This window comes from Balearica regulorum, chromosome 19 (assembly GCF_011004875.1).
Source record: "Balearica regulorum gibbericeps isolate bBalReg1 chromosome 19, bBalReg1.pri, whole genome shotgun sequence".
Taxonomy (NCBI): Eukaryota; Metazoa; Chordata; class Aves; order Gruiformes; family Gruidae; genus Balearica; species Balearica regulorum.
Genome location: NC_046202.1, coordinates 11,432,804 through 11,444,192, shown reverse-complemented (window position 1 = coordinate 11,444,192; position 11,389 = coordinate 11,432,804).

Below are 11,389 nucleotides of genomic sequence, written 5' to 3'. Positions count from 1 at the left end.
TTACCAGTTCCCAAAGCATACCAAGTGCATAGCTCAGCAATACCTCATAGCTAAATACAGGGTGCTGTGTGTCCTTGTGGAGTTCAACGAAAGGTGGAGTAGGGGGAAAAAACCAAACCAAACCCAAACTGGTTTAACTCCAGATTTGCTGTTGATTCATTGGGTGTTCCCAGACAAAGTGCCCAGAGCTGAGCTTTCAGGGTAGTCATGGATCAAATATTCAGGCAGTCAACCGAGGGATACAGTTCAGAAGAGCTCCATTCTGCACATAAATCCCCAAAGTGCCAAGCAGTTCTGAGCAGCTGGCGCTCATGCAGAAAGGGACATCTTCGGTAGATCGGTCCTCTTGCACAAATACTGCACAAACTCATTCTCTGCTGCTACCTTCATATTTTTAAGCAGCTCTTAAACACATTGAAATCCTCAGCTTGGCAATGGTGCTGAAACATTCCCCATCACCAGCCAAGGGTGGTTAGTTTGGGAGGTGGGGTCCACAAAACTGCAAAACCCAACGTGGAGGCTCCTGAAAGCAGCTCTTTTCAGGTAGGACTCTCCTTTTTCTTGCAAATATTCTCAGCTGGGAAGTGATTCAGGGGAAAACCCTGTCTCCTGCTCTTGCTTAATGTTTAGGTGAAGCTGCCTTAGGAGATTTGGGACAAGAGAAGCCCAAGTTTTGGCTGCATTGTGCTTTCTTGTCAGGCTCATTTGTGCTGCAAGACCATGGGAGGAGGATGACCAGCTACAGCTGGGTCAGTCACTGGATGGTGGAGCTGCAAAGGAAAGCAGATCCCAAGGCTGAGTAAAACCTATAACTTGATCCATGAAATTAAAACTAGTGCCCAAAATAGGCTGTTATTTTCTCCCCAGTTAGAAAAGCAGGATTCAAGCAATCCTCTCTGCCACCAAGCACAGCCCACCTGTGTCCCACACCATTCCAGCCACTGCTAGATGCAAACATCTCTGCAGGTAGCGCCAACTTGATAAAAGAGTTGCGAATCTTGATACCTCACAAGAACAAACTGCCTGTTTTCATACGCTCTAAGTAGTTATTGAGTTACCCTGAAGGGATTTGTTTTAGCTTTGAAGATTGCTGCTTTCATTTCAGAAGAATGGCCAGAAAGATTTTCTGTTTTCCTTCCAACAATAGCATTCGTTGTGGGTGAAAGATATGACATCCTTAAGGAAGCAGAGAGAGAGAGAATTATGTGCTAGACCCTGCCTCTGAAATGCATCCCCTGAAGGCACATACATCCGCGTCTAGGGCTGAAGATCTTGCAGAGAAGAGGATTTTTTTAAGGGAAAAAGGCTGTGCTGATCCTATGCAATTCTCTCTCCTTTGATCTGTCTCATCATAGCACGTGGGTATTTCCCCTTTTCCCCACGCAGAAGGGGAAAAGGCATTAAGAGATGGAGGGATTCACTCAAGTCACATCCATGTTTTGCAACGACACAAACACGGGTGTGCTCAGCCCTGCCCTCGCCCCAGGAGCGCTCCCCCTTTTCCTTCCCTGCACGACCCACCTGCACAAGGACTGGCAGCAGAGCAAGGAATGCACTCCAAAGGTCCTGCTTTTGCACTGCCTCAAAAATCACATTAAGTGAAAAATCAGCGAAGGTGAATCAAATGGACGTCATTCTCTCAATGCTATTGCTACCAAGTGCACGCTCAAGGTTTGCCAGCGACTCCGGCTCAAGGAAGAGTTACGCTATTCTTGCTGTTCGTTATATTAAGGTCTACATGCCTCTAGTAAACCAGTTCTGCAGTGCTTAAAGCTTTCAGCTTGCTGATTTCCTTATTCACTGTACATCTTGCAGTCATTCCTCCTCACTTGCTAGCAATGCTGCACTCCAAAGACCAGTGGAACATCAGACAGAGACACTGCAGTGCTTTGTTTTCTTCTCTCTTTAACTGCTTTTTTAGCATTTAAAAACACAATGCACTCATGAAAGCTTGTAAAATTCCTCATAAAGTTCACTGTGCCACAGGATTATAGAATACCTCTTGGAACTATGGATAAACAGCTAATCTTGGATCTGTCACCAGAAAGCACTAATATATTTCAAAAAGCTATTAGCCCTTAAACCAAAAGCAACACGGAATTTGATTTGGGGCAACAGGCTATAAAGCACTGAAATTGTTTGGCAACTCTGCATTGAAAGCAGGTGGAAGAAGCTGTAAGAGCCCTGGCATTGATTTTATTCTGCTATTTAAGGCATATTTTACATAGTTTCCAAAATGTGTGCATGAAAACTAACATTAAGTAAGGATACTTGAAAAAAAACTGTTGAACAAGTGATTTACCACACATTTTCAGGAAGCAGGATGCCATTTGTTACATTACACAAGAAGGCGGGGAAGGTAGTAAATATTATATATAAAACATAAGCAGCTATAAATAGCCTTTGAATTTTTTTTACAGCATCATAACTTTAAGGAGCTTTAGAGCCATCAGCACTGACCATAACCTCCAGATGAGCAATATCCATTTTGTGGATGGAAACAGTAAAGCGCACCTATTAATCCTAAATACCCTGGTTATTTGTGCAGCGCTTTGCAACATGAGTGGCTGGGCTGACAAGCCGGGACAGGGAGGAAAGAGTGTTTGAGGAATGCAAGGGGGAAATACAGTTTGAGATTCTCATGTATAGAGCCAACGCCTAAACATCTTTCCTAACTTGTTTCTTTCCCCAGCCTTTACAAGTTCCTGGTCTTGTCCTTTCCTCTTGCCAGTGGATGCAGGTCATGAAACAGAAAAGGGGAGGAAGGTAAATTTTCTGGGAAAGACAGCGTGAAGAGACCAGGCTGATGGAAAAACGCTTCTGGTGAGGAGTACAGGAGTTACCTTATCACAGGGCAGGGATACTTTTCTCAAATATTTTGAGCAAGGTCATGTTTAAGGTCCTCAAAATCTCAGAGAAATGGAAAACACAAGCGGGATGCAAGGTGAGTTTCTAGCTTGTGGCTATGTGCTCAAACCTCTCATTAGAGACAGTGGAGCTGGAAATGGAAACGGCGGAGGAAACCGAGCAGCAGAGCCAGGCCCACGGACCGGCTGCGATGCCGTGCCACCCTGGGTTTATTTGTGGCCTGGACAGTGTATTTGCATTTTCTACACAGAGCGATTACTGCAGAAAAGCTAATACTCAGGGGAAAAGTATTTTTGGTATTTCTCTGGGAAATAACTTACTATATATCATAATTTCTTCCCCCCTTGCAAGATTCACTCATCTCAGAGCCTTTTTAGAGAAGAGAGGTGTCAGAGTAATTAACCAGAGCATTGCTGCTCTTGTGCTCCTGCACTGGCAAGTGTTGGGCATACAACTCATCAGCATGGTGGTGTAACTCTGATCTTTACATCAGGCTTCAGTGTTTGCTTTCTATCAGTTAGACACACATATCTACAAGGAAGAGCTGAGTTCTAAAATTCTGTCAAAACGAGGTTTCACTAATAAAGAAGTTATGTTTTCAGCATCACTTCATTCAACAGAGTATAAGCAGCATGGAGCTGACTCATTCCATGGTGCTGTCACCAGTAGTATAGAAATTTCAAAGAGAGTACTTGAGGTACAGAGGAGACAGTTCTAGAAAGAAAGAAAGGTTATTATGACCCACAGAGGTTACAGTACATGAGCAGGAACAAGATCCACAGGCCTGAGAGGCTTAACACATCCCAACAGCAGCTTTGCAAACCGCTTTGCTCCCACTGGGAAGCATCCTCCCATTATCCAGAGCTCACATTGGTCTGGCTATTCAGAAATGCCCTTCACAACTATTCCAGGGCACATTCACACCAGATAAGACAAGTCAGCTAAATTTGAATGTATATTTTTTCCTTTTCAGTATTCAATGTTTTGGTGTTCAGAAACAAGACGGGAGAAAGATTCTTTGAAATAATTTTGGTCATCTCCCACTCCAATGCTGTAAGCCCTCTTCTACACCAGCTGGGTGTGGAGAAAGGCACGTGCACACAGCAAACAGGCCTCTGGAGAGTGGGATACACACGGCATCGCTCCAGGCAAACACACACGCCTGACTATCCCTATTCGGTAGGTAAGAGGTGGAAAAAGCCTGCTTTCAAACTGCGCATTTGTAATCTTGAACGGTAAAATTCCATGGATGGATTTTTCTACCTCTACAAAATTGCATTAGGTAAAAACTGAATAGGTCATTTCAAAATTATGTATATGCATCAATTAAAAAAAAAAATAAAACCAAAAACCAAACCAAACCAGAAAAGCTACTCGCTCAATTTAGCTACTAAGCTGCCAGCAGTGGTTCCTCCCTGAAGGAGGAATCACAGACAGGATCAGAAGAAACTATTCAATTGCTGAAATTCAATAGGCTAAGAAGTGCACAGAGTACACCAGCTATCACTGTTCGGGATTAACAGAGAGAGGTGCCACATACAAATTATTTTGCAGTCTGGCTAGAGTACCTCTCGAGATAATTGAAATTAAGGACTTCAGGTCTTAAGCTTACCAGTTACAGCTACCAGTTGGAACGCTTGGTCTCCAGAGCCCGTGGGCACAGAATGGCCTTTGGAGTCAGACGTCCACACACTGAAAAATTACTTTATTGACGCTCCCGATGCTTAAGCACACCTGACTCCAAGCGCATGGACAGTCCTATTGAAGTCAATTACTCCACTCATTTAGACAAAATGCACTATACCAGTAAGTGCTGGGAGAACTGGGATCCCAAGTACTGGGTTTTGGCATGAAACTTTTGACTGGCAGGATGGGAGAAAAGTTACTCAGACTGAGCAATTCAGTGAATAAAACACCACCATTTACTGGATTTAATTCTTGCATTGTGAATTGTTGCAAAGATACATTTTCTTTCTTTTGTGTGGACAGTTTCAGTAGTGCAATAGGAACCTGAAGGCATATTTACAGACTGTTAATCGCTCCTGTGCAAATGGCCGGGATAATACCTACGTAAAACTGAAACCCATTTAAGCCCCATATTTAAAGCTTCACTACAGTAGCTCACTGAATTGAATCACATGAGCAATCAGTACGTACAAGTCTGTGTTTGAGTTGTCTTGGCCGTCTATCTAGTTCCATTCTGCTTATGAGATCATTTGTGATGAACAGCTACAAGGTCACAACATTAACTTGGACTACGATTCAAGCAGGGAACAAAATAAATTTTGACATACTACATGCAATGAGCCAAGAAAGAGTTAATTTTAACTAAGTGAATGTTGAATAAATGGTTATTCAAATGCTATGAACTCAGATAACTTGACAGATCTACTTATAAAAATGGCAATTCTCTAGCTCATATTAGCCATATTCAAGCTATTCATGGCTATAATTTATCAATTATCCAGGAACCCTCAACAATTAGACTTCATATTAAAAAACATTCAATAATGCAAAACAGCTTTCTCCAAAATTTCTGAGTAAGCACATCAACTGACCACTCACAGAAAGTACTGGGTCTATATACCTGTACTATGGGTGTCCTACACAGAAATCAATGCAGAAAGGTTAAAATATTTCTCTGTATAGTTGGTTCTGCTGCTGAACAAGAGCATGCTTGAATCTCTCTTTTTTTGATGCAGGGAGTCTGGAAAGGATCTGTTTTTAAACTCTGCCTTGGGTGAGATAATGAATGGTCTTTCAGCTGCATTAGCAAGGAAGAAGGCTCATAGGCAAAGCTTTCAGCTTTTCTTGGAGGTGTAGCTTTAATCACTGGGGACTATGCTGAGGCAAATAAGCCTGTTGATGTGGTATTTCTCTGAAAGAAAAAGAGCTTTTGCCGCTCCTTTAAAGAGCTGCGAATGCCTGGAACAACATTATATATATATTTATGTGTGTATGTAAGTATTCTGTTTAGAAAGAACATCTAGGTCATGTTTTCCATACTGATCTACCTTCCATCTGCATCATCAAGGGCACTTTCACAGAAGCAAGAGCCTTATTAGGGATCTCATCTGCTACCGCTGCTTATTCCCATAACTGAAGTTTAACCCTCAGCAGACATATCTTTTTCATTTCCCCAGCAAGCAAACAACAGTATCAGCTTGCCCAGGGGAGGAGAGTTGAATTTCAAGGGAAGGCAAGAACACCTCAGCAAAGACAAACAAACAAAAGATTTCATAAGGTGTCATTAATAAATGACAGGTCAGCCAAAGAGATATTTTCCCATATGCTTCCCATATGGTCCACAAATGAAAACCTTCCGGGGCTCTGCAAGTGCTGGTGTATAGCTGGGGATAACGGCATGTTCAAAGCGAATACTGGAGGCTGAGAAATGTAACATCACTCACCTTCCGTATAAGCCATGGCTATAAAAGACAACACTTTTATGGCATATTAGATATAAGACACCTAGGTACACAGTGAAAGCCATCATCTTCCACCCATTATTTGGATTTTTGTTATGGACTAATATTTGACATCTTTGTTTATACTAGGTAGCGCTTTACCTAGTAAAGCCCATTTATGTCCCTGGAACAGATCACAAAGTAACTTTGAACACGTGGATAAGAACAGCAAAGCCTGGTCTCCTGTAAGTATATTCAATGTGCCATACCTCTAGTGCAACTGCTACAATGACAGTGGTTTACACCTGGCAGTTATAGCCCTCTTCCAAATCCTGGATCCACATGACTCCGTGATTATTATTAAAGAGCCCACCATACTTTTCAGCCAGCAAGAGGCTTGTGTTTCGTAGCTGTAGCTCGACTCAAGGACTCAAGCTGGACTTGAAGGTCCAACGCCTGCTGCAGCAGCCTGCAGGTTCACACACTAACTCTGATATCATGTGGTATCCTGTTACACACTGGGGTTTATAACACATCTCAAATCTAGAGGCAAACAACAAGAGGAAGAAAAATGGCCTATGGACAAGGAAAACGTTCTTGGCTAGTATTTGAAGGGAGGTGATGGAGAATCCTTTAGGAGGAACAGGAGATGGATATTCCAGAAGATAAAGCCAGCAATTAAGATTATGTTGAACCTGTGAGGTCAAGGCCAACCCAGCTTTGAGTGGACAACAGTTAGAATAACCAGCAAACACCAAATCCTTGCTATGCTGCTAAGGGCACAGCCCTGACCTAAACAGGAAGATGCATGAGCATAGTAACATCACATCACAGCTCTTCAGAGTGTACTGCAACTCATACCAAGGGGAATGTACCTCTTGCCCACTCCTCCTTAGGCATATCCATACCTGCTAATGTCTAAGCGCATCAAAAGCAGACTTTGGTGGTCATTTATAGAGCCACAAGCAAGAGCCTATGAATAAAACATCTTGATTATTTTCAGAGAAGAAAGTGGAAGGTGGGAGCTGCACCTGAGGCTGTCAGATTGACAGCGCAGCAATTAGCCCATACCCATGTCCTAGGAGGAACCTTACAGTTCAGCACACGTCCCTTAAAGGGCGGCATTATTCAGACATCACCAAACACTTGTCTTTGATCTGCACAGTTCGTGTATGTACTTGCCTAGTGCATATTAACTTGTCCAAGGTGGCTGAATATTTTCTTTTTTATTTTAATTTGATGCTTTGCCTGCCTAGCACTCTCTGTGACTTCGATAAACTGAAAAACACCAAAGTCCAAAGCAGGGATGCCACTAAACACCCAACCCTGCTGTGCTGTCCTCTGTACCAGCATCCTCACTGAGCTGCCCTTGTAACCCCCAGTGAAACCCCCATCTTTCAGAGTCATTTAAATAGCTTCCTTCTGCCTCAGAGCACTTCACAGCATGGGAAAGGACCTCCTCCTGGCTCATCAGGTTTAATTACCTATTAAACTGCCTCATATTGGCACTTTTATTAAAGGGATCATGCCCACAACATTAATGAATCCAACAGATCAAAGTGGGGCATCCTGGATAGCAGATCTTCATTTCTAAACAATGTGCTGAGGTCTCCCAAGCACCCTACGGTGAGAACAAGGGTCCGGCCTCACGGCACAGCCTCCAGACCCTCCTCCTCACCAACCCCCTTCTGCAAGGGCCTTTATCCCCAAATCAAACCTGAGAGATTTTACTTGTCTCAGTTGTAGGTATTCCACAGGGACAAGGCAAGTGTTCGAATAACGGAATCCCAAAGCATGTTTTGGGTAGGGTTTTTTCTTGTGTTTGTTATTTAATTGCCAAGCCCTTTATTATATATATATTAAATAAAGTGCTACTTCACTGGCAGGCTTAGGGAATTACTGGGCAAAGGAAAACAATAAATCTATAAGAAAATAAGATACTTTACAGAGATGATAAATTAGGGTGAAAAATGCTCCAATTGCAAAAAGTGCCTTCCAGGAAAGTTTAAGTTATATTGTATTATTTACGGCTTCTAAAAAGGTGAGGCACAGGAAGATGCTTTCTGTTCTCCCCCTACCTACATTTCCTGGTGAGGATAACAAGAGTGAACTATTCAAATGTGTCTGCAAGGAGAGTCTGGGCTTGTTTACCTGGGTACGGTGGAGTAGGAGAAAACAGCAGGGCCCCTTGCAGCACAGTGACCTGAAGTGGTGTAGCTTTTTAAGGCAGCGTGAGGGACAGATGAGCCGGAGGGTTGCTCGCAGTCCCAGGGGGGCTGGGGACAAACAGCATCACTGCAGGACACAGTGCAGCAGCATTGGCAGAGTATGCAGTCAGCGCTGAGATACTGGATGCAAACAATAGCCTGGATCAGCTTGGCAGCCACCACCTATATGAATTTCTGCAATACTGTAGCTGCATGCAATTAGAAAAGAAAGGCAAAAAACCCAAAGAAGCCAATCCTATGTCAAAGCTGCAGCAGGGACCTTTTTAGCCTGATGATAGCAGTGATGGCATCAAAATACATGGCATACATTTGTTAAATTTATCATTTCTCCTGAATCACCTACATGTTTGCACCACAGTTTCTCACAGATTCACACAGCCTCATTTTTTCATATCTCAACACTGGGATTTTGCATCAGTTCTTGAAGATTAGTGCAAATTATATCTTCTTTTCCCTCAGTTCAGAGAAAAAAAAATGAGGTGAACAAGGGAACCTAGTACAGCAGCACCAGAAGCAACTTAGCGGTGACCTACTTCTTTGTGAGAAGGAAGCAGAAATAAAGGGGATTAGGTCCCAAAGACCACGGTGCCAGGTGACATCTCATATACCAACAGCCCCATCTACCACTGCGGTTTAGGGAGAGCACTGCAGAAGGCTGTTGTCGCGCTGTAATCGGAACGAAAATTCAGGCATGAAATAATTTGAGCCTATTCACAGCACTCAGAGTGCTGCACGTTTTTCCTTTTTCAAGTAAAACAAAGCTGTGGAATCAATTTCTCTGAGCCCAACATCTCATGTCACAAATATAAAGCTACATTAAAATATCTAGCAACTTCACTCTCCTCCAACTCCACATAAGAATTCAAATCATCTGGGACACTCGAGCTATGAGCTAAAGCAAAGGAAAAGATATGCAATTATAGAGGCTAGTTTGAGGCTAGAGAGGGTTGGTTATATTCATATCTCCCTTCGCAACGGTTGTTACACTGTGACTAACACACTACAGCAAATACAGCATGAAGTTTACATTAGGAAGATACTTGGGTTTTTTCCTGCAAATATACTAACAGTAGCCACCATTGGAATTTTACCATTCTCTTTAGCGGTAGCCCTGCAAAAAAAATAAATCATACACATTCACTTTTGTGACATCTAAGTCTTCGGTATCAAAGCAGGAGTGTTTTAGAATATAAAACAAAGTTTCAGACATCACAGCTTGATGTAATATTTGGATTTTTTTCTTGTGATGGCATCTGTGTATTTACAAACTGGCAACGCACCACAGTTCCTAAGGGAGCAAAACTTACTTCCTCAGCTAATCTCCTTCCTGAGAGAGCAGTGGAGATCTTAGCAAATACGCTGAGCTATAAAAGCTTTTATCCCTGGGACAAAGCACACCAAACTCTGATGCGCTACATTCATTAAACAGACTTGAGGGAAGCACGATCAGTCCTACTGGCTCCGACAATAAGAATATTCCAAGAAGTTCAAGCCTGTATTCAAAGCCCCATCCCAAAGGCTGTGGGATACAAAAGCATCCAGACACAGATGCATCAGCCTCCTGCTCCTCGCCAGAAGCATCCTACACGTGCAGATAACCTGCTCGGAGAACCACTGCTGTAATTTAGAGCCCAGACATCAGACAACTCTGCTCAACTTTAGTTTTACACTCATCACTGGAACAACCTCACAAAGAGGCAATTCCTTAATCCCAGCAGAGACAAGCTCTGAGCAAAGCATGTAAATATAAAATAGGAACAAAAATTGATCCTCAATACAGGCTAATTGACTCATGCAAGGCAATATATATCAGGCGACAGCAAATTTGAATTCCAGAAACCTCAGGCTGAATCTCTGCATCCTCTGCTGAGTTCAAACTCTTATTAAAGTTAAGGGAAATTCAGCTAAATAAGAGATTTGGCAACTAGCTTTTCCTCTGAAGTTCAAAAATCCAGTTACTTCTCCAGATGTGATTGTGAGGCTATTTCAAGCAAGATGCCTGTATCCCTGGGTTATAAACCCAAAGCGGGAATTTATGTGAACATCAAGGAATCAGAGCACTACAATGCTGCTTGTAATTAGCAGCACTAGAGCATACTGCAACCACCACCATTTCCCCCTCAATGTCTGCTGCTGTTCTGTCCCATGAGATGAACCCTGGGGAATTTATAAATTGAGCAGTGTACACCCCTGAATTCAGATTTGTGCTTGGAAAGAGAGTCCCTGGAGAGAAAAACCCACCTAAGGCTGGAAGCTGCTGCTGGCAAGGCCACCCAGCTCCTCCGCTGGATCAGAGCCAGAGCTAAAGCCGCACCAAGAGGCCAACGCTGTTGTGCTGCTGGGAGCTCTGCTTCAGCCCAGACATCCAGTAACAGGGTAACCATCATCGGTTAAGTGCAGGGGCTTCCACGAAGGACGCCAAACATATGTGCGGCCAGACACTTTCTACTGACTGAGGTCAAAACCAAGGAAAAATGAGACTAGCGTGGAAGAATCAAACCAAAGGGTTGAGAACTGCAGTTCTGGACTCTTCTCAGTCCTTCTCCCTGCAGCTCCGGGCCCTATGCCTGGCACCTTTCTCCAGGAACATGGTCCTGTTAATCAAGAACAGCCTCTGGGTCCTTACAACCTCCCCAGCTCTGAGCTGCAGCTGCGTTTTGCTGCTTGCTCCAGTTGAGACCTTTTTCATTAGGGGTCTCTAATCAAAGTTTCTCAGAAGCAGTCATCATCTCAATACACGTTACTCATTGACTTGAAGATGCCGTCCTGCAGATACAAGTGCCGCAGAGAGATGCTCCTATCTCCCCTTAACTCACAAGCTGCTTCTGGAGCCTTTCCTCCAGCCCAGCAAAGCAGACCACCCCTCCAAAGATTTGGGGCCTCTCT